Source organism: Rattus norvegicus, chromosome 1 (genome assembly GCF_021556685.1).
Source record: "Rattus norvegicus strain SHRSP/BbbUtx chromosome 1, alternate assembly SHRSP_T2T, whole genome shotgun sequence".
Lineage (NCBI taxonomy): Eukaryota > Metazoa > Chordata > Mammalia > Rodentia > Muridae > Rattus > Rattus norvegicus.
This window is the reverse complement of record NC_141534.1, coordinates 254,835,232-254,859,644: the sequence shown is the minus strand read 5'-3', so window position 1 is coordinate 254,859,644 and position 24,413 is coordinate 254,835,232. Positions and strand designations below refer to the sequence as shown.

Genomic DNA, 24,413 nt, shown 5'->3' with positions numbered 1-24,413 from the left:
GAGGCTTAAGATGGGCATGTTTCTTGGCCATATTCCATAGCTACCTAGCTAATGTCAGAGGACTTGGGCCAAGGTCACACTGATGTCTGTGTCAAGCAGCCAAGTATAATGTGGGTCAGGAGGCCCTTCGGTCTGTTAGTGTCTAATAGAAAGCAACATTCTCTTGTCTGTCTGGTCTCACCAACGAACTTGGAGGCCCTCCTGATTCTTGGTAATGAACCTTTAGTCAGAAAAGTAGGTGGTGGGTGATAATAGGACAAAATGAATCAAGAAGCCTCGAGTGCTGACACTGAACAAGAGAATGCATTTGTAAGAACAAGACAAAGCAAGAATGCTCTCTCTGAGATAGCCAAAAGGTGCCACCCAACAAGACTAAACCAGAAACCCTCACAGAAGGATGTGCACGGGAGCCAAGCAGCACCAAGGTCGGGAGAACATTGCTAATGAGACAATGAATCCAGACCTCTGAGAATGCATGGAGAAGACAAGGCCCCAGGAATGCTGGAACCTACAGTGGGAAAGGACCACTGGCAACCTAGATGTCAGTCTCATCTCCTCGGCAGTGATGTTGATGTTTAGAGGGGAGTCCGGGGGCGCCCGTATTGATCCCAGCCCCAACTACTCTGTATACCTTTCCACTTGTGGAGAAATTCACCACAGAGATATCAGAGTGGGTGCCGGGTCTCACACATACTAACTCTAGGCAGCCCACTCAGAAAGGACGGTGAACTGAGCACCCTCCTGTACTGGATCTCATGGCGTTCTTCTGAACAGCGGAAACTGGAGTTGGTTTTAACTCACGGAGACAGACTTGTGGATCTGCGGTGTGAACTTTTAGATGCATTCTTCTCTAACCAGTCCTCAGCTCAGAGAGCCACAGTGAAACTCTGTTTTCTGAATCTCAGACTGTGTACAGGCTCATGGCCACCCAGGCCTGCTGTAAGTCAGTTCCTGCTGAGGGAGTTTCCCGGGGAAGGTGATGCCAGCTTTCTAACTGCACAGCTCTTTGTCATGACTCAACCATTTCTTTCTCTCCCAGTCAGAAAATCACTCCAGGACACAGGTCGGATGAATACACTTATATATTTTCCCCTTCTCTCTCCTCCTTCTCTTCACACCGTGATTCCTTTACCTTTGAAGCCAAGCAGGGTTGGGAGGCAGCTGTGGATGAAGTATATCCCAGGGGACTTGCGTTTGGTTTCCAGCACCCACATTAGGTAGCTCACAACCACATGGGTCTCCATTTCAAGAGCTCCAACCCCTCCGGCGTCCTCTGCATATATCCACACACAAGCATACACATACACAGAATTAAAAATAAAAGGTAACCCACCCCTAGAGGGCATTGAGGTACCACTGCTGTGTCACATGTAGGTGGCAGGGAGGAGACAGGCTATAACTACGCTCGGTGTTCTGACCTATGAACACCTGGATGACCAGTGGCTAACATTCCCTGAAAAACTGGGAGCCTGAGACAATCACCTGCCTGGCACCAGGGGGACTGAAGAGGTAGCTAGCCTGAGATGGCCACTAGCCTGGTGCCAGGAAGACCTGGAAGGGCTCCCAGGACGGGAAGCAAGCCAGAGACTAGAAGAACCCTACCCTTGGGTCCTTGGTCCCAGGTAGGAATGAGCCTGAGACTGATGGCCTCTCAAAGGGCCACTCAGGTGGCTCAGGTGAGGAATAAGCCCGGGATAACCACCAGTCTGGCACCATGCGGGTCTGGGAGTTTGGGGAGGCAAACCATGCCTGAGATGACCCCTGCCCAGTACCATAATGCACAGACAGGGCATGGCACTTCTGAGACCACCCCAGACACTTGGAGACCCCAGGTGCCACTAAAAGGAGCAAGTCAGTGGTGGAGTGGTGGAAGAGAAAGAGGAACAGAAGGATGCAGGCACAATGAAGAGAGGCAGAACTAGATACTGGAGAGTAGTGAGGAACAGCCTGATGCACCTGGGACCATGGTGGGGTGGTCCTGACCTGTGCTGCCACTAGGGGCCACATCTGTGTCCTTGGCCCTGCAGTAGCAGGGGTCTGTTACCACCAAAGGCCAAGTGGACATCCCCCGGTCTGGGCTGCCACCTGTCTGGGGAGATGTTGATGTTTGAGGGATCTGCAGAACTGACCCTACCCTTCATCTAGACATTGTGGGAGAGCTGGCCTTGGGGCACGAGAACTGACTCTACCACTCATTTCCAGTGAGGTGGCATGGTTGAGAGAGAGAGAACCACCGCCTGACCACACACACACACACACACACACACACACACACACACACACACACACGCACACATGCACACTCACACACGCACGCACGCACACACACAGGCCTGTGGCAGGTAGGAAAGCTGTCCCTGGGGTCATGAGAGTAGGGGAGCTGACCCTGCCCCTCATCAGTTGCAGCACCTGGGAGAGCCCTGACTTTGCCTGGGCAGCACAGTGGAGTTGGCCCTGGTGGAAGCGGAGGATGAGTAAGCTATCCCCAAGTGTGTGAGTGTGGGAGAACTGGCCTTGCAACTTGTCTGCCCTGCTGGCCATGCCCCTCACTGGCTGCAACACTCTGAAGAGCCTGGGGTTAGAGCTGGCCCTGGTTGTGGGGTTGCTGGTATGCTGGCCTTGAGGATGTGAGGGCAGGAGAGCCAGCAGGCTGACCAGCTCAGACACCTCTCAGGCCCAGACTCAGGGCTTTGAATTGGCTTCCCCCAACATCTACCCCATTGATGAACTGCTGGAGTGAGTGATGGGGCCGGTCCTACAGATCCAAACTCCAGATCTCTATGACACAGGGCAACAACAGAATTTCTGAGAAGACTCCCAAAGGGTGGGGTGAGGGGGGATCCAGTATTGACAGAGTAGCAGAAACCAGAGGCCTCGTAACAGACCAACGAGTCATCACAAATGAACATTTGTAAGTAGAGAAATGTGGACCAAAGGGTATACTGTGGGACACACTGGGGCACACTATGGCTTCCACAATGAGATTTTTTTTTCTCTATTTGGAGGTCGGGAGGGGGACAGGTTGGAAGGGTGGAAGACAGGTACAAGGAATGAGTGGGATTGGGATGCATGGTGTGAAATTCACAAAATAATAAAAAGTCAAGACAAAAAAAACAAATTTAAAAAGAAATAAATTCTAGCACACCAACTTTGACCACAGTTGGCCTTTGAGAGCAAGGTCCTATTCTTCCCCCTATAGGATAACATCTTCCGTGTTTTGTTTTGTTTCGTTTGAAAGTTAAGTGTAAAGGTGTTGGAGACCCTCATGAGCTAACTGCAGCCAGGCTCCCTGTTGCAGTCAGTTACTAACCATTGGCAAACGCCACTAAGGTGGTGGGACAAGATGACCGCTGTTCAGTAGGTTGAGGCTCTGTGGGTCGGCTTGCTGGGGCCACGGGGTCTGCAATTACTTACTCGAACATTTCTTGATTTGTTTTTGATGGCAGCAGCAACATTTTACGGCTACACGTTAATCACATCTACTCTCCCCTCCACTTCCTTGGCAGGGCCGTGATAAGTTGAAGAGCCCCTCTCAGCACGAAGCACCAGACTCCTAGCTCACAGCAGCTCATAGACTTGGAAGCTTTCCCTCGGTCAGTCTAGAGAATGCGGGACCTTTGAGGTCAGGATGCTGGAAGGTGTCTGTGCCGGCCAGACCTGCTGAGCCCCAGGAGGGCCATATGTCAACAACAAGAAAAATGTATGGCTCTTGCTCAAGGTTGTGAGTCCAGATGTGCACTCAGAGAGGAGGTGGCACGCTGAGAGGTGCCGGGGCCAATGGCCAGAGCAGCTGCTCATCAGAAACAAGGCCTGTAATTTGGCACCGAGGAGGGAGCTGTTCCCTCCGCTTGTCTGAAATTGACATTGCTGCTCGGGCTGTTCTGAGATAAACCGTAAGTCTCTCCTGTCTCTGATCTGGGAAGCTGACCTCACAGGCCCCTCTAAGGGGTTCTCGAGGCTGCCCCCCACTCCACAGTGGCTCAGGGTGTGAATTATAGCCCTGGGGGACCCATCCGTCCTTGGAATTTGCACATGGAACTATTACCTACATCTGTGCACTCCAAGAGGGTGGGTACTTGAATATTAACAGACCAGGGAGTCTCTTAGCTTTCGTGTTCCCTGGTGAGTACCTGTGAATGCTGGAGACCTAGGAGAGGTCGGTGTTGGTAGGAGGTGACCAATTGCCATCAACCCCCAAACAACTCAAATTGGACACCCAGAGGAGGTGGTGTTGATGTGAGAGGGGTTTCTTTTTCAAGTGGTCACAGGAAGACGTTGAGTCGGGGTGACAGTGTCTCTCTTCTTCTCTCTTGCTCTCCATCTCTGGGATGGGTGTGGTGACCCATCCACATTTTGCCAATGGCACTTAATGTTCTCAAGCAAAAGGAAAAGGAGGGGGGAGGGGAGGTACAAGAGCCCTGAGCTAGTAAGCAGCAGAATGGCACTTGGAATAATGCTTTTGTTTTGCCAGATTTTCCCTTGAGGGTGTGGCTTAGTCTGTTTGGGATACAAAGTACGACAGACTGGAGCTGAATGGGCAGACATTTGCTTTCCCAGAGCTCTAGAGTCTGGAGGTCCAAGAGTCACAAACAAACAGAAGCCAATCCCTACTCGGGTGTGAATAAGAGCTTGCAGTACCCAGCTTAGCCTGCAGCAAAATACAGCCTTTTTGCACTAAAGAGGATCCTGGGGCTGGAGAGATATGGCTCAGTGGTTAAGAGCACTGGCTGCTCTTCCAGAGGTCCTGAGTTCAATTCCCAGCAACCACATGGTGGCTCACAACCATCTGTAATGGGATCTGATGCCCCCTTCTGGTGTGTCTGAAGACAGCGACAGTGTGCTCATGTACATACAATGAATAAATAATCTTTTGAGAGAGAGAGAGAGAAGAGGAGAGGAGAGGAGAGGAGAGGAGAGGAGAGGAGAGGAGAGGAGAGGAGAGGAGAGAAGAAAGAATCCTGAAGATTAAAGAGCTGGGGATTTGACCCAGGTCATGGGTCGGGTGAGGACATAGATGTGACCTGAGGAAATGAGGGTCTCAGGCTGTTCTGGAGTGAGAGTGACGTGGTCCATGTCAGAAGCCTTTGTGGTCCAGAGGAAGCCTTGGTCTGGCTTTTGGAGAGATCCTCAGGAAAGAAAAAACAGTAGAAATCCCAAACCTTTCCTTCGTTTCTCTTGTCCCCTCTCTCTTTCCTGTTCGCTTCCTCTCCCCATCTTTATTTGAGCTTTGCCTCCAGAGCCCATAGGCGAAGATGGACTCGGGCAGTCTGCCCTCTCATCTGCCATGATAGCTCTTCAGTTGTCACAGATCTGTCTCGCCTCTTCTGTGTGGGAGCTGGGGCTGGAGAGTAATTACATGGTGTATGTGCGTGCATGTTGTGTGTGCATGTTGTGGGCTCACATGTCTGCACAGATTCGAAGAAGTCAACGGAAGACATCCATATTCTGCTCTAGTTTTCAGTCTCCTATCCCCTCGAGGTGGAGTTTCTAACAGAACCTGGAGGTAGATTGACACCCAGTAAATCCCTGTAATCCTCCTGTCTTCACCCCCAAGAGTTCTGGGATAACAGACTCACACACAACCATTCCCAGCTTCTTACATGAGTGTTAGAGACTTGAACCCATGTCTTCTACCTAAGCACTCTTCCCCACTGAGTGATCTCCCAGTCTCTGGTCCACTTCCTCTCATCGACACTTCCTTGTGGGCCCTGTTTCTGCATTCTGGAGTAACACAAATGAAGTCAGCCTCTTAGGAGACCTTAAGAACAAATTTTGCCCTACTCAGGATGTGAGATCCCTTACCTAATGTCCCTTCCATGTTTCAATCTTCCAGACAAACTGGTCTCTTCCTACAATATATTTTATTTCCAATAGAAAACTCTTAAATATGCTTGTCAGAATGAAGCCCACATTAACTGTCACAATACTGCTTCCTTCCAAGTGATGATACTGTCATTCAAACCCTCAGAAATTACTTCAGAAACAAATGTTAGTGCCAAGCCCACTTACAGCATAAAAACCACAGGTCTGAGTCGCCAGGACAGAGTTTCTGTTCTCACAGACAGGGCTATAGTCCAAGGGGAGAATCCGGTACTGAACAGCCCAGCAAATAAGAACGGAGGGGACGGAATGCAATGAAATAATAGCTTTTTTTTTTCACAACCAAACAACAGATCTGGATTCTAAAGAGCACTTGTGTTAAGTGAGACAATTTCTAGTTACGGGTCTAATAATCTTGTATCCGTATATAGTTTTAAGAACAGGTTTCGCGGGGCTTTGTGTGCTGTGATCCATACGACAACCTTGTTAGGTAAAATAGGACAGGCAATTTTTAGATAATTAAGCCCATTTTGTAAATGAGGAAACTGAGACTTATTTCAGTAGTAACGCAGCCAGGGAACGTGTGGGATTCACAGCCCTCTAACACGGCTGTTCTGTTCATGGTGCCTGACTGCACAAATTAACATTAACAAGATTGCTGGTAGCTTCTGCTTGTTTCCCCGAGCCGGCTCTAGCAACGTTGTTAGCAGTATTGTCTGCAGTTTTTAACATATGTATGCATCTGTAGATTTATGTCGTGCTTATGGTGGTTTGGAAAACGCATCTTGCACTCACCGTCAGTCTTGGAAATCAGACCTTGCTCCTGGGAAGCAGAAATAGGCTGGCCAGCATCAGGAGACACCATTGTATAGCTAGGCTGGTTTCCCCATCAGGAAGTACTGGAGAGACATCTGGGAGATCAAGTGGCCCCACAGTTAATAGCCACAATTTCACAGAGATGACATGGTCAGGCACAGGCAGGGGGCCCCGGCAGTGGGGTCACAGGGCACAGCTGTGGGGAAGCAACCACACTGGGCCAGTGGGTCACAGGGGGCTTGGGGGATGAGCAGAATTAAGCTCCCAGCAGTGTAGATGGTGGTGTTTGGAAGGCTGCTAAATGAGGTGTGTAGCAGGGAGCCCCCAATTCTGTGACTGAGCAACAACACAGATGTTCTGCCCCCGCTGGCCTCCTTGGCCCTTTCTTTCTCTTCTCAGTCCTGAAGGGACACGTAGGGAATGAGCACACCCATCTTCCTCAGAGATCTCACCACTCACCTATTTAGATGCCAACATCAGAAAACACGCTTCATTCTGTCTCCAGTTAGGTTTCTGACCGTCTACTGTGCAGTGTCTGTGTGCCATACACAGATGTGGATCTATGTAGCACTTCCTCGTGCCCTCGGGAACTGCCCAGTTACCTAGACCAAGAGTAACCAGAAAAGCTCAGTGGCTGCCCTTGAGGTGTCTTGGGGCTCTGTGAAAGTCTTCAGATAAAAGGAACTCTTCAGAAAGTAGCAGGAGCTACACAGGCAAACACATCGGACAAAAAGAAAGTTCCCAAGGGAGAGTAGGACTTCCTCATTTCTGTCACACCTGACAAGGTTTATTTTGACACAGTTCAAGTGGTGTGAAAGTCAAGGTGACCGGTGTGCAAGGTGGCTGGTCACACTGCATCCACGGCCCAGAACAGAGAGATAAATTCTAGTGTTTATCTACCTCGATTCAGTACAAAATCAGCCCATGGAACGGTGCCACCCACATTTAGGATGGATCTACCTATCTCAGCTAGCCCAACCTAGAAACCCTCAGAGGTCCTTCTCCTCAGTGACTCTCATCTGGTCAGGCTGATGGTCAGTATCAGCCATCAGGAGGACCACACTGTTCTCTACAAGAGAGCTAAGATGTCTATCCTTCCCGCCTCGCCATGCAGAAGGCCATCATCCCTCCTTTAAGCAACTGGATCACAGCTGCAGGGGTTCAAGGGATCCGAGTTGAACTAGCATCACTACTAAGGCCTGGAGGGCGACAGGGAGAGTGTCTGCCGTGGACTCCGTTGTTAGTGATGGATGCCGATGACTGCAGTAACCATTGTGACTGTCACTCAAGCGGCACGTGGAAGGAAAGTAAAACACGAAACAGCAAAAGCAAACAAAGCAAGCCATGCACACCAGGGCATGCAGTTTAGATTGCCTTGGTCTGGGGGGATGGCATGGGACTTGCTCTTTAGTTGGTCACATGTGATTTTAGCTAGCCCTCTGCGATGACTACTCTTGGTTGGTGAAAACACACCCTAAATCTGGGCCACGCCTCCTGATGACAGCCCTCGTAGAAGGACGTGCAAGGGCAAAGTGCGTGCTTTTGCCTGTTTGCTCTCACTCTTGCTGCTAAGTTCACCTACGCTGCTACTCAGGCATTCATTCCTTCACTGGGGTTAGAACCCACCTTTTTGCAGAATTCCGACATTCACTGGAGACTTGTAGCTTTCTAGGAATCCTCGGGAACTCCAGCACCAGATAGGAACTGCTGAGACACCCAGTCTCATGGAAGGGACAACTACCAGATAATTGGCCTTTCTACTGGGAAACAGCCACTGGTGAACTATCAACAGCACAACCAGTAAGCCACTTTAATAATAAATTTCCCTTAAATATATAACATATATATTCATTTATTTTCATTCATTCTATGTACTCTATTTCTTTAGAGAACCCTGAGCAACTTACCCTCTCTATTAGGGTTCTCTAGAGGAACAGAACTGATGGATTATGTGTGTGTGTGTGTGTGTGTGTGTGTGTGTGTGTGTGTGTAATGTATATGTATGTATGATTTATTAGAATGGCTTATATGTGGTCCAGGTAGTCCAACAGTGACAGTCTACCAACAGAAGGCCCAAGAATTTAAGAACTTAGTAGTTGTTCAGTCCACGAGGTTGGATGTCTTAACTGTCCTTCAGCATGTTCTGGGATCATGAAGTAGACTCTAATGTCAGTGAAGGAATGGACTTGCCAGCGAAAGTGAGAGCAAGCAAAGAAACCCAGGGTCTTTCTTCCATGTTGGCTGCCAACAGAAGGTGGGGCCCAGATTCAAGGTGAGTCTTCCCGTCTCCAAAGATCTGGATTAAAGGTGGGTCTTTCCACATCAAATGATTTAATTAAGGAAAAAACTCCCTTGCTGGTGTACCCAGCTGCTTGGATTTTAGTTAATTGCAGATATGGTCACCTTGACCACCAAGAATAGCATCGCACCCTTTGAGCCTGTATCCTGGCCTATTGGGACAGACATGGGTCAAATGAATCCAATGAACCAGTCAAACTTAGAGGCCCTGAGGACCAGCAAGGATGAGGAACGCCTGAAAAGATTCTTTAAATGCTAATTGTCTCCAAATCCTATTAACTGCTTTCCTTTTGTGTTGTATTTCTCAGCTTAAGGTGTTTGCATATTTGTTTACTCCCCATGGTTTATTCCACCTGGGCTCTCCACTGAGCATGTGCCCCAGCATAGTTGAGAGGTCCCAGGAGGCTCCCAGCACACTAACCTGCAAGTTTGTTTGATGTGGCTACTCTGGCTGTTCTCCAGTTTGATCCTGAATCCATCACATCGCTTCAATTTGTTCTCCATTCCTTAACTGCAGCCAGACTTTTGGCTACTTTATTGGGTTCCTTTTCCTAACACCCTTCCTCGTCCTTCCAAGCCCCCAACACTAGGTAGGAGAGAAAGAAGGTTAGAGGGGAAAGGGGGCGTCAATCTCCTTAGACTACTTCATGCTTATAAGAGCATCAAGTTCCTTGGAGCAGAGTTGATCTTCTCCTCTAGTACATCCAATTTCTTCTTCTCATCTTCTACTGACTGGTTCTGTGTGTCAACTTGACACAAGCTGAAGTTATCACAGAGAAAGGAGCCTCCCTTGAGAAAATGCTTCCATGAGACCCAGCTGTAAGGCATTTTCTCAGTTAGTGATCAAGAGGGGAAGGGCCCAGTCCATCGTGGGTGGTGCCGTCCCTGGGCTGGTGGTCTTGGGTTCTATAAGAGAGCAAGCTGAGCAAACCAGGGGAAGCAAGCCAGTAAGTAACATCCCTCCATGGTCTCTGCATCAGCTCCTGCTTCCTGACCTGCTTGAGTTCCAGTCCTGACTTCCTTTGGTGATGAACAGCAATGTGGAAGTGTAAGCTGAATAAACCCTTTCCTCCCCAACTTGCTTCTTGGTCATGATGTTTGTGCAGGAATAGAAACCCTGACTAAGGCACATCTCTTTGCACATAACCACTTGACAGACCACAACAATAGCAAACAGCCAGCCAATCAGCCTCTTCTATCAGGGCTCAAGCATTTATATATTGTCTCAAGAGTCCCCCGAATTCTAAACATCTTCAGTGGCAAAATTACACCCCTGACAGAGCACGAGACAAATTCCAGTCAGCTGCTGTGGTCAATCTGAAGCCTTATATCCCACACCTGGGCTTAAAACAAACAAACAAACAAACAAACAAACAAACAAACATTCCCATAACATTTCTATGTGTTTAAAAACGCCAAATCCTCACTACACCTAATCTCTTCTTCACACACTGTATCTATTAAGTTGACTTGTGCCTCTGGCTCTCGGTTGTCCCCATCCTGGTGAGAATGGACTTGTTTTCTTACTACCTCAGTTACTTGCCACTGCTGTGACAAGATGCCTGAGGAAGTTGGCTTAAGAGAGGAAAGCTTTGCTTTGCTCCTGTTGTCAGAGGTTTCTGTGTCTGTGATTTGGTTCTGTTGTTTCTAAATCATGAAGCAGAGAGAACATCACAGCGGGAAACATGCAGGGAAGTTTGCCTGCTCATCACTAAGGATGATAGGAGAGGAGGGAGGGAGAAAGGAAAGGAGAGAGGGTAGGAGAGAGACCAGATCTGAGCATGCCTCTAACGACATACTTCCTCTGAGCAGAACCCGCCAGACCCTGTCCTAAAGATTCTATCACATCCCTGATGTCCAGCTGATTATAAATCCATCAGTGGATTAATCCAACCATGAGGTCAGAGGTCTCATGATGTCATCACTTCCCCAAAACCCATGAGGGAGGGGCAGTCTAGATCTAAACCATAACCCAAACTTGGGGGTCTCTTTTCTGCCTGCCCTACAACAGCATTGGGCTGCCTTTGTGTTTGTTGACCCAGAAAGAGCTCAGCTCAGACTCAAAGCCTTCCCTGTCTGATGAGACCAATATCCACAAGGAAGAAATCCAACGAGAGTCAAACTAAAGAATTATGCTCATAAGGCCAGAGAGTCTTTCTGCCATGTGTCTGAACAGGAAAATCAATTCAACAAATATTTATTGGCACTTACTTCGTTTGAGGCATGGTCTGTATATTAAAAAGAAAAATGGTATGACCTTGAAGTAGTGGAAAAAATAAAAACATGGTCCGACCAATTTGTACACGTCTTGGAGAGTAGAGGGACGTAGGTAGGCTCCATAAAGCTCCTGTCCAATCAGACCGATATCTCTCTATTTATCCCTCACTGGGGCTCATAACAGCTAGAAGGATATGTCATCCTCCCGGACAGCTGTATGGGTATGACTTCTCTTCCAGAAGTCAAACAGTGAGCGTCAAGAGGTGACAGTGCTCCTAAGGCAATAAGTTAGAGAGAGCAAGCAGGCCACCAGGGGAAAAGGTGGCCTCGAGCTGGGGTGAAACTGCATCTCTAGGGTCAAAGCCCCAAGCTCAGTCTACTCCGTCCTCCTTGGTCCCCTTCCCTGGTATCTCTTCCTCCCATTATTTTGATATGGAATTGGACTTCACGTAGAACCCACGCCTCTGTTTTTTGTTTTGTCTTCTTTGGGTTTTTGTTTTTTATTTTGGACATGTGAAACTGAGAAATTCATACAGGACTGGGTGCTGCATTTGCCTGATTAAAATTAAGGATAGAAAGGAAGGAAAGAAGGAAGGAAGGAAGGAAGGAAGGAAGGAAGGAAGGAAAAAGGGAAGGCAAGGGAGGGAAGGCAAGGGAGGGAAGGGAAGGGAAGGGAAGGGAAGGGAAGGGAAGGGAAGGGAAGGGAAGGGAAGGAAAGGAAAGGAAAGGAAAGGAAAGGAAAGGAAAGGAAAGGAAAGGAAAGGAAAGGAAAGCAGAGATCGGCAAGGCTTTGTGGAGAACATCCCTTCAGGGCCAGGGCTAAAGCTACATTCCTGCTGAGATAGCATATGAAATCACAGAACAGTGGGAACCTAAATCCCGGTAACATTTCCAAGCAAAGGGCAACCAGCACAAACCTAGATGCCTGCAATGACATTTGTCACTCTCGGTGAGTGACAACCTGCCAGCCAACCTTCAGGCAGAAGGTTGCCTTCCAGAGCCCTCCCTCTGAAGGTTCAATTCTCCAATAACCTCCACCTGTGGTGACTGCTTCTTCTCAAGGCCATGGGGACAGGTGCAATGGTTACTACCCAGGATCGTCTCTGATGCACAAGGAAGAGTTCTTGGCGCATAGGAAGCAAATGGAACATTTGAGAACCTTTGAAAAGTATGAAAGACGTACAAGCTCAATGTATAAAACCCAAACCGCACAGAAACAACACAGTAAAAACTTTGGGGACTCTCCTCATCCCTCCCCCACTACGAAGGGCTAACAAGCTTTCTATGGTCTATTCATGCTAACGGGGTGGTGGGTTAGCCCAATAAAAGACTTATTGGCTTTAGGAGGGGACGTGAACTGTGAAAGACATTATTGAAAACAGGAAGTGCCCTGGCCAAGGGGAAAAGTAAGGGCAGAGAAGGTGAGGTGTCAGCAAAGGGCACCCCTCACCCCAGGCAGATCTGGTCTATTTGGGGCCGTAGGACCACTAAGTAATTGGCGGATGATTCACTGCACCAATGTGTGAGGCCACCTTCCGAGGAGCACTCCTCTTGGGTCCACAGGTTCCCTGGCAAAGATCAGAAAACCAGAAACCTTTAAAAATAGAGACAGCTTCCCCTCACCTGCTGTCTAAACATGTCCCCAGCTGGCAGAGCGGGGCAGCTGAGGGAGTGGCCTCCAGACGCTCAAGAGACACTGCCTTTGAAATCCCTATTTTTAAACCCTGAACACTTACTAGAAAGTGTCCCACCAGCTTACACGGATATTTATTTCTTGATGGGTTCCAATCTGTGAGTGGAATTTGAAGCAGTTCCGTATTTGGGGAAAGAACCAACTCCCACCACCTTTTCAATTGCCCCAGATTTATCCCTGGGGTGCAAGTCTATTTGCAGATTTCTCTTTGCTTACCACTTGTGTTTAAATTGCAGAGCCATCCCTATACATAGCCAGGGAAGAGGCTGACTGGAAATAGCTACTTACAGAAACAGAGCAATTTGGAATAAGCAAAAATAGCCCTTTGCGGTGACTTGAGTGTCTCATTTTCCGTATTGATTTCCGCACCCCCTTGAGTGTGGTTCTCTGGAACTGTGTGTGGGGGCAGGTGATGCTGGGCCTTTGCGTATTTCCTGATGGGCAACATACAATGTCCCTCTGGCCACGTGTGTCTAGAAAGCCAAAATAATCTAGGAAACAGATGGGCTTGGGGATGTGGCCATTAAGCCTAGAGGTTTAGTATGAGTACCCCTAATCTGAAAAGTTTGGAACCAGAGTTCTTCAGATTTCTGAGGTGTCTCTTTTTTTTTTTTTTTTTGACAGCTTTTGGAATCTTTGCACATGTGTGATGGGATCGCTTAGTGGTGTAACCCAAATCTAAACATGAAATACACAGTATGAACACAAGCTGAAAGCAATTTCACGTGGCATTTTTAAAGAGCCTGTTGCTGTTGGCTTCAACCTGACAAATGAGGTCAGGTGTGGAATTTTCCACTTGTGGTGTCATATAGGACCTCAGAAAGTTCCAGAACTGGATTATTTAGAAGTTTGGGGTTGGAGATGTTCAACCTGTATCACAGTCACACGGTAGGCTGTGGGTGTCAGATATCTCAGGCTTTCAGTAATTAGTGTCAAGACTTCAGACCAGTGATTTTCAACCAGGCCACACCTCAGACCTGGGCACATGTAGTAAGGAAAAGCTGCATGTGCCCCTGACTAGCCCTGTGGCTTTAGAGTCACATGTGCCTGCACACTTTGGGACATGGGGGCATCAGGATGCTCGAAAGGTACAGTTAGAAACTCCAGGAAGCTAGAAGTCCAGACTCGAAAACTGTGCAAGACCCCAGAGATGCCTCAGCTAGCCCTTGTCACTCCCTGGGAGATGTCTGATAGCCATTTGTAGAGGCTATCTTGTGTATACTATCTTGCATATTGTATGAATGCATCACCTGTCAATTAAAAAGCCTTTGTCCTATGGTTTAAGGCAGGAAATGGGAGGCGGGACATCCAGGAGGAGAGAAAATTCTGAGATAGAGTCAGGTGCAGGATATCTGCCTGGGAAGATGTGGGGAGGTGGACACATGGTTCCTGAGCATGGGTAACCAGTCACGTGGCAGAACATAGGTTAGAATAAATGGGTTATCTTTAGCTATGATCTAGTCAGAGAAGAGCCTAGCTGTGTGGCCAAAGTACTTGTAAATATATTTCGAGTCTGAGTCTTATTTCCGAGAGCATGGGGCTGGGAGGAAGAGCCAAGCCTAACTTTACAGCCGTGGGCTGGGAAAGGTATATTTTAAAAGCCATGCCAGTAACAGATATCAAATCCCAGGTAGTGATGCTGTGTCAAGTCAGACCCAAACCAAGTTCATTGTATGTGACTCCATTCATAAAAGTTGTGGCGTCTGCAGCATAGCATGTCATGGCAGATATCCGAGGAGTGATTACATGGGGTTGCAAAAGAGGCAGGAGGAGTGAGGTATGGGAGGCATGGGGGATCCTTGGTGGAGGATGGCTTTGCTCATTACTGCGACTGTAATGTGACCCTGACAATGCCTTGTGGGTGTTCTCCTATACAGGGACTCATCCGACTGCACACATCAGTGTATGGTATACGGTCAGTCAGGCCGTTATGTCAAAACAAACCTGAAGCAGCCGGACAATGTTTCAAACGAATCAGGTGGGGAGTATTCATCCTAAGCCACCACACAAGCATCCGACAGCAATTACCGTTCATCTTCCCCCTGTGCCAGCCCTGCTAGACCCACACTTGCGTTAGCTCATTCAATCCTCATAAAACTTTGTGCGGGGTGGGGTGGGGTGTAGACAGGGTAAGAAGCTTGCTCAAAGTCCCTCAGAACAATTCCTCGGTCCCAGCTCTTAAACCCAGTGAGGCACTTAGATCTGGCTATGCCACTAAATGGCCATGTCTGAGTTGGGTGGGTCTCTGAGCAAACAGCCTTTTAGTGGCTGGATGCCTCCAAGTGATACCTCATAAAACTTCCTTTTTGATGGTCACCAAATTGTTCCCCCAAATTAGTCAGGGCCTGTGTCAGTAGGTCTTAAAGTATACGCTGCCTGGTGTGATAAAGTCACAATTTGAATTTCATTGTCCTCGCAAACATAGTCTTACATTTGGTCCTCAGAGGCACGGGGTTATAGGCTACAGGGTTGCTTGGGCGCAGGGAAGCCTCACTTCTCTCAGTGGGCCACCAGGTACTCTGGGGCCACCAAGGTCACAGGCTGTTCACATGGTCAGGGCAGTCCTGAGCCCATAGGACAGAGCCCACTACTGTCCCTCCAGAAAATGCCAGAGTCTTGGAGTCGTTCACGAGATCCACATGTCCTTCCTGGGGAGGCTCCCTTCATCACCCTGGACCAGGAGCTCGTTCTCTCCACAGCCTTCAAGTCAAAAAGAAGACAACTTGTGTGGATCTCCCCATCTGGGGGAAATATATATATCTTAGATCAGCAATTCTCAACCTGTGGGGTTGGAGGTCCTATATCACATATCCTGTATATCAGATATTTACATTCAGATTCATAACAGTAGCAAAATCACAGTTATTTATGCCTGGGGTGGGTCACTACAATATTAGGAATTGTAGTAGAGGGTTGCAGCATTAAGAAGGTTGAGAACCACTGCTTTTAGACTAAAGCAAATGTCCTTGAGGGAGGCTTTTCTTGTACTGCTGTCTTCATATGAAAGAATAACCATTGGTTTCTTCAGATGTAACAAGAATAACCATTGGTCTCTTCAGATGTAACAAGAATAACCATTGGTCTCTTCAGATGTAACAAGAATAACCATTGGTCTCTTCAGATGTAACAAGAATAACCATTGGTCTCTTCAGATGTAACAAGAATAACCATTGGTCTCTTCAGATGTAACAAGAATAACCATTGGTCTCTTCAGATGTAACAAGAATAACCATTGGTCTCTTCAGATGTAACAAGAATAACCATTGGTCTCTTCAGATGTAACAAGAATAACCATTGGTTAAGTGACATTGGGCAGATCTCCCAACAGAGTCCGGGCCTTCACTCACAAGGACAGGTGTGCTCCTGTCATCATCTGGTGAGAAGTCTGTAGCATCCTTTACAATTGATCCAAAGTCACTGGGTAGAGGGAACCTCTCCACTACCCTGCCCCATTGACAAAAATAAAGAAATGCAGGCCAGTGGGAGCAGTCAGCCGCTACACTGTCCCCTGCTGGCAACTTCTGAGGAACAGATTGATTCTCTTCCTAAAATACATGCTGCTGAAGGACAGGCAGACTACTGGCCAGAACTCAGCAGCTCTTAGTTTGCCTGAAAAACCACCCCCAGCAAGACATAGTCAGCTGCAGTACTGAAGGACACTGAAGTTGATTTAGGGGGCTGCTATGTAGACAAGACCAACACACAACCCCCGCCCCACACACACACCAAGACAGCAATGTCGAGGCCATAACTTCTGATTCCTTATTTATTTACTGCTGCACAATCCCAGACTTTATCTAGCAATTCCGTGGTCTGGTGGTGGGGCCATTTTTCAGGGACAGACTATTGAACTGACTTTGCCTTCATAATCGAAAGGGACAGGAGGGACACTGGCTAGTGTTTGCTTGTTGTCAATGCCTTGACACTTGGTGCTAGCTCTTGGTGCAAGGAGTAGAAAGTTACTAGGCTTTCAAAAACTCATACATCAGGTGAAAGAAGGGACATCTGAGGGCTGAGCGTTTGTCCACTCATTGCTATGGCATGAGTATCCCCAAAAGAGATCTGTTGTGGGAACCCAGCACGTATTGGTCAATTTTTTTTTTTTTTTGGTTCTTTTTTTCGGAGCTGGGACCGAACCCAGGGCCTTGCGCTTCCTAGGTAAGCACTCTACCACTGAGCTAAATCCCCAGCCCGTATTGGTCAATATTAAGAGAACCACAGGATGAAATCTTGAAGAGGTGATTGGCTTATTCATGGACCGGGAGTTAATGGGTTAATGGGTTATCTCCAGACTGGGTCTTTTGATTTACATGCCTAACATCAGGTGAGAGCCTGCAGAGCCCCCAGCAGTAAGACCTTTACAAGATACAGCTGTCCAAGCCCCTGCCCTCCATAAATGTGTGTTAAGGAAACCTTCATTCATTGTAAGCATTCTGGTCTGTGGCATTTGACTATGGAAATAACAACAAAAATTACCTAAGTATATTATTTTCTTCAAGATCACCGGAGTGTGCAAGCTTCAGGCTCCACCAAAGCTAGACCCATCTGGTTGCTTTCCTCTCCCCTGACTAGCCCCTGCAGACATCCCACTGATATACTAAGGGGACTGTAGCTCATCAGGGTTCACAGATGATTCCATTGCCCAGAGTTACCCCTGGAATCACCATCCTCCACTCCAGCCCTTGATCAGAACTGCTGTTGGCCAACCAATGTCTTAGCTGTCCCCACCCAGTGACTTTGGGAGTAAAGGGGAAAGTGATAAATGAAGCTGGTTTCCAAAAAAGGAGGCTGTAGATCAGAGGTTCTCAACTTGTGGGTGACAACTCCTTTGGAGGGTTTATTAACCCCTTCACAGGGTCAAGTAAGACCATCAAAAATAAAAATATTCACATTATAATTCATAACTAGCAAAATGACAGTTATGAAGTTGTAACAAAAATAAATTTATGGTTAGGGGTGCCACCACAACATAGAGGAAATGTATTCTAGAATCACAGCATTAGGAAGGTTGAGAACCACTGCTCTAGAGGGTGTTAATTATAGACCAGAATAAGGCAGAAAGACCCTGAAGACAACCAAGTCCTTAGATGTCTCTTCCCCATCTTATCCTTCCTCTTCCTCCGGCTGTAGAGGCTGATGGCTTCAAGGCCACAAGACCAAACAGGTGACCTGTGGCCAGAGCCTAGGAAGTTGTAGTGGGATAAAATGGGAGTGGCAGGAGTCTTCAGAGGCTTCAGAGTCAATCGACTTTGTTAGACCATTAGTGTTGGAAGGAGATGAAATAAGTTTTTTAAAAAAAACATGGTGGGGGAATACTGACAGGATGGTGCAGTGTGCAGCGATGCTTGCTGCCAAGCCTGATGGCCTGAGTTCAATCGCTGGCATCCACAGTGGAAGGAGAGAACCAGCTGCCATAAGTTGTCCTCTAACCAACCCCCTCCATGTACCACGGCATACATGTGCCCACACACATACACACTCACACATGAACTAAGTAAAGAGTAATAGAAAATAAAAGAGTATTCCACATGAAGACAGATTGTTTTCCCTGTTAGAGAGGTATGTTACATTTTTTGTTACTATAACAAAATGCCTAGCAAAGCAACATAGTTTCTTTTGGTCATTTGAAGACTTAATCTATTACGTCAGAAAAGGCCTGGTGATGGGATTACAAGGCAGCTGGCCACACTGTGTCTGCTGTAAGGAAACACAGAGAAGTAACTGAATGCTGAGTCTTGGCTGTTTCTCTTTCTTACCATATTTACTCCAGAACCCAACTCATAAAACAGTGCCACTTACATCCAGGGTGCACCTTCCCTCCTGAGTTAAATCTTTGCAGAAAAGGCCTTTCAGAGACACAGTGTGTCTCCTAAGTGATTCTAAATCCACTCAAACTGGCCATGCAGATTGACCATCCCAAGTGGGGAAATACAAACATGGCAGTGATGAAGCATGATCAGAAATGTGGCAGTGAAGCCGTGAGCAAATAGACGAAAGAAGATAGATAAGCATGTGTGCCTTCGTGTGCACACGCACATACATATGTGCAGTACATAGGAAACATGAGCATCTGTGCGCACACACATGATTCTTAATTCCATCAGCCAAGAGAACTCAGACAGGAATTGCAGCACAGAGGATGATTCTAGATCCCTCTGTCTTAGTCATGGTTTCTATTCCTGCACAAAACATCACGACCAAGAAGCAAGTTGGGGAGGAAAGGGTTTATTCAGCCTACACTTCCATATTGCTGTCCATCACCAAAGGGAGTAAGGACAGGAACTCACACAGGGCAGGAACTTGGAGGCAGGAGTGAGTGCGGAAGCCATGGAGGAGTGCTGCTTACTGGCTTGCTTCCCCTGGCTTGCCCAGCCTGCTTTATTATAGAACCCAAGACTACTATCCCAGGGATGGCACCACCCACAATGGGCTATGCCCTCATCCCTTGATCACCAATTGAGAAAATGTCTTACAGCTGGATCTCATGGAGGCATTTCTCAAGGGAGGCTCCTTTTGCTGTAATAACTTTATCTTGTGTCAAGTTGACACACAAAACCAGCCAGTACACCCTCCCTCCACTAAGGGCAACAGAGCTTTGGAAAATGGCTGATTCCCAAGCAGGGGAAGGACAAAGAAAGGGGGAGACATAGTCCTGCTCCAGAAAACTCTTCAACGGGATCTTCTTGTCAGGGAATGATGCAGACCTCTTAAAAAAGACACACAAGGCAGCCTGAAGGGTCTCATGGTCAAATTCAGGAAAACTGGGTGCCAAGATAAATAGTGATATTAATAGATCGTGAGCCATCCTGTGTGTTATGTGAGTTTATAGGGAGGGAAGTGATGGGTAGTAAGTAAATCAGAAAAGCCAGCGACTGTTAACATAAATAAGTAAACGTAGGAAGGACAGGAAATCAGCGGTTGGCGCTTAGAAACTGTAGCAGGGGTTGTGGATATAGAAAAAGCGAGCAGGAACCACCAGCAAGCTTTGAATCAGGTCTGTGAACTGGACGGCCGTATTCTATCAATGTCACCCGCCAATCCTTAAGACTTGTGGTTGTACGTGTGTATGTGTGGGCTGAGGGTGGGGTGTTCTTGATTTAGGGAAGTGCACACTGAAGACCTTAGGGATGGGAGCATCCTTACTGCAACTCACTCTCAAGTCGTTCCAGAGAAGAATAACGATAATGGATAGGTGTTCACATGCAGCGAGAAGGGGAAGAAACTGAACGCTGATCTTCGGGGAACGGGGCTAAGGAGATAATGGAAGTTCTCACAGCATCCCTGTTGAGTGTGAAAGTACTTCAAAATAAATTATTAAAATGGGTTATCAAATCGCCACGTGCTGCAGTGATGATCCATTCCCTGCAGGCTTCACACGGGGAGGGAGTTCTTCCTGCAAAGTCCCTTCCATTATCCACGGCAGTGAACAAAGTGTTGCTTCCCGCCGCCTTCTGCTGACCACTGCAAAATGCCAAGGCAAAATCAAATAAACTTAAAAAGGCCTCTCAGGAGCCAATGAGAAGCTGCCACTGCCTTGGTAGAACACCAGGAAGGAACCCTTGCTTGCAGCCTCGAAAGCCGACAGTGGAGACATGCTGGAAGCAGAGAGAGCAGAGCTCTTTAAAATTAAGTGCTTCTGCAAACAGTTGGTACTGCCTGATAGTGCCTGACAGTAAGCACGGCCGCTGAAGGAGAGCTGCTTGGGGGAAATCAGGCACTGTTTTCGAGAGCTGTGACTTCAGTCAACTTACTCAACTCTTCTGAACGCTGGCACAGGAGCTGAAGATGAATGTTGTCAACTGCTTCCTGTGGTGTGTGAGTCTTGGTGGTACCTCACACATGAAACAGCCAATGCTTGGTGTGATTCGTACCTTGTCCCTCATTGGTCACTCTCAACTCCTACCCACAGCTCTGGGCCACGATGAAGCCATTTCCCACGTTTTATCAGAGCTTCTTCAAGCTTAGGGTCCCTGTGGTCTAAAGGTCTTTCCTTTGCCCTGATGTCATTTTTCCCTGTCTGTCTTTATTTCATCGTGACAGCCCTTAATGTCCAACAACATGTTCAAATTTATTTGAGGACAGCTCCCTTTACTTCTAGGGGCTTAAAAGCCAGGGGAGCCAAGGGGAGGGACGCTCGCCTGTCCTAGCCTGTCTGTAAAGATGAGCAACACAGGAAGAAATTGGACTGAGATGGATTTTTGAAGGACTGAACTTAATAGCAAAAAGCCAAATAAATCTCTCTGAGTGTGTGCATGAGGCACAGGGCAAGCTTTGGGGCCTGGCCCCCGGGGAACTGGTTTATCCAGAGAAGAATGTGCCATCTTTAGCAGCACCTGCCATGGTTCCCATTCTCTCGGCCATCATTTTTCAATCCTGGAGGGTACGACAGCACAGACCACTGTTTTGAAGCAAGGCCTGTAATCGCCCAGAGCTAATTCTTCACTGTCCTGTGTATCGGCACTGAGAAAGGGTGGAGGATGATCTCAGAGCCTCACACAAATCCCTCCAAACCCAGGGAAGACCAGGAAAGAAATATTAAGAGACAGGCGGCCTAGAGCATCTCATTCCACACAGCTCCCTACCCTGAAACAGTATCAGCTCCAACAAGCTTCTTAAAGCCAGCTGCACCAACACATGCCTGCCATCCAGCACCACTGAGGTAGGCTCAGGGTTTGCAAGTTCCAGGTCAGTCTGAGCTATGTAGTGAGTTTCAGGCCAGCCTGGGCTATGTAGTAAGAACTAGTCTCTCTTCTATCACCATAAGAGAGTTGTTCCTCCACCCTGGAAGACAGGACTATGAAATATCACTTGGTGCTTCTTTTACTTTTATATTACTTTTTAATATTATATTTACTATTTTACATTAAATAAAAATATATTTATAGTATTGCCAAAATATAAATTATAATAAATACAGAAAATCAAAGTTAGGGTTTTATTGCTGTGAAGAGACACCATGAACAAGGCAACTCTTAGAAAGAAAAACATTTAACAGAGTCTGGCTTACAATTCGGAAGTTTAATCCAAATCCATTATTGCTCTGATAGGAAGCATGGCAGCCCGCAGGCAGACATGGTGCTGGAGAAGGAGCGGAGAGTTCTACATCTGGATCTGCAGACAGCAGGAAGAGAGTGAGCCACTAGGCCTAGTTTGAGTATGAGAGCCCAAAACCCACCCCTACAGTGACACACTTCCTCCAACAAGGCCACACCTACTCCAACAAGGCCACGCCTCCTAATAGTGCCACTCCCTGTGGCCAACCATTCAAGGACATGAGTCTGTGGGGGCTGTTCCTATCCAAACCACCACAGGAAGGAATTTAGGTAGAAGAGAAAGAAACAAAAAAGCTACCTACACTCCTAGGGATACATAGTTTTTCTTTTCTCCAGAACAGAAGTGGTCCAGCGTGTGCCCTTTCAAATGGAGGCTTTTCACTCAGCAGAAGCTGTAGTGTGTGACTGGTGATTTCAGGTTCTCCATGCTGCCTTCCAGATGAGTGTTTCACCTTCCCTAGGACGTCTACTGAACTAGACCTCCAGAGGCCAATATTTAGGTTGTTTCCCATGTCTTCGTGTAGACAATTTTTTTTATAGCTCAGTAGTCACATGTAGCCACAGTTAATTCCTTGGGGCAAGTTCCTGCATGCAATCCTAATAGAGGGAGAAAATACACACATTTTGTTTAACCTTTGACAGAAATTGCCAATTTTCTTGCCAAAGAAATTCTGTCAACACAATGACCCCTTAGGTCTGGTCCTCACCCTGGTATCCAGTACATTCTCTATCCCTCAGGGGGATGAAGGGCGTGGGATTTATTTCTCAAATCAGAAAGGCGGGCTTAGGAGGTCGGGAGAGATTCAGAAACAGAGATGAGGAAGAAGTCCTGAAAGTCTCATTACCCCACCCCAACCCCCACCCCACTCCCACCTAAAACGCTCATGAGAACACAGATGTGGCTGTGATTTCTCCCTAAAGGTATCAAAAACCAGGACTTAGAAATCTGTTTTTAACTCTGTTTTGCATATGTATGTGTGTCGTAAGTTTGTGTGTGTGCATGTGAGCGTGTGTGTGTGTGTGTGTGTGTGTGTGTGTGTGTGTGTATGCACACATGTGCATACTCACATGGAGACCCAACATTGGCATCAGGCTTGATCCGTCCACTCTATTTATTGAGGCTGGGCCCCTTGCTGAACCCAGATGTCACTAATTTCAGACAATTCAACAACTTGCTTGAGGAGGTGAGAGCTGCCTCTGCCTGCTAGGTAGCCACCACACCTAATTTGCATCGGCTCTGGGTTCCAAACTCTGGTCCTCAGGTTTGCTCAGGCAAACCCTTCATTCACCGAGCTGTCTCCCCAGCTCCCCACCTCAGTTCTTTTATACTGAAATCTTACTGGTCCCAGGAAGAAAATGTAAAAAGTCCTCAAACAGTCTAAGGAAAAGGAATCCTCCATAATCATACAACCCAAAAAGGGTCGCTTGGAAGGGGTGGGTCGAATTCTTGTCCCCTCCTTTTCCTCTTGAATGTTCTGTTTCTGCAGATGAGAAGATGTGACCACATTAATTTTCACATCTCCACTTAGACAGCAGACTTCCCTACCCTCTGCTCACTGGGACCTCTGCCTTGCCAGTCTATCATGATTGCAGGATGGCATGATCCCCAAGGAGTGTGTGTCAGCGTGGCTTCCAGGAGAAGGGCACACCCTCTCCCAGACTCTTGCCGTTGGCTCTAGCACTGGGCTTCCAAACCCCATGCCTGAAACAATCTATAAGCCATTAGCCGGGCCTGTATTAAATCTCGCCGGGTTCATCCCTAAGTCCTTAGCTTTTATCCAGGGTCGATATAATAAACGACTGTCTGAAGAACGCTTCTGCATCTTCTGCAAGAGTCTTTGAAGAGAGTGTCTATTATGGGCCTCTCTGTCCCTTCTAGTACGATTCTTATGATAAATTTGCGCTCACATGGACTGTCAGGGAAAAGTTTGGCTCCCCTGACAAATGGCTATACTTTCTTTTCTCCAATAACTCATCATATTTTCCCTTCGCTTTAGCTCAATTTAATGCGCAATTGCAGTAAGTTTCTTCTGCTAGGTTTCGGGTTTAATCATTTCCTCCCTTCATCCGTGTGACTTTGGATATTTTATCTTTAATCTTCCTGTTGCAAGACCTATCTTTTTTAATTATAAATCATCTTGAAGTTGTTTGGGAGTTCCTAGGAACCCAAATGGTAAATAAACAGACAATTGTCCTGACCCCAGGCCAACCCTTTAAAGTCACAACTGCCTTGTTATTGATAATTCCCTCCACAAGTCCCACATTCCCTTCTGGAGTTTCTGAGTCGCTGCAGTAAGGGACTGGAAGCTATTATAACGTGAACTTGGGGACAGGGGAGCTGACAGAGAAGGATGGCGTCTTCAGGAATTGACTGTCACGTGGTGTCAACCAGGCATTTTTCTGTACCCATGGAAGTCTTCTGACTCTATTCACACACACTGGCTTTCTGATGTGATGGTGGCTGTTTCCTTGTGAGGATGACAGTTACCCTTCTTTCATGCTGGTCTGGTTGGCAA

At 47.4% G+C, this 24,413-nt stretch overlaps 1 pseudogene; it reads left to right on the top strand.

Annotated features, from left to right (window-relative positions):
* The first annotated feature begins 1,328 nt into the window (after nucleotides 1-1,328).
* On the top strand, nucleotides 1,329-1,451 carry LOC120100456 (small nucleolar RNA SNORA17; annotated as a pseudogene).
* The last annotated feature ends 22,962 nt before the right edge of the window (nucleotides 1,452-24,413 follow it).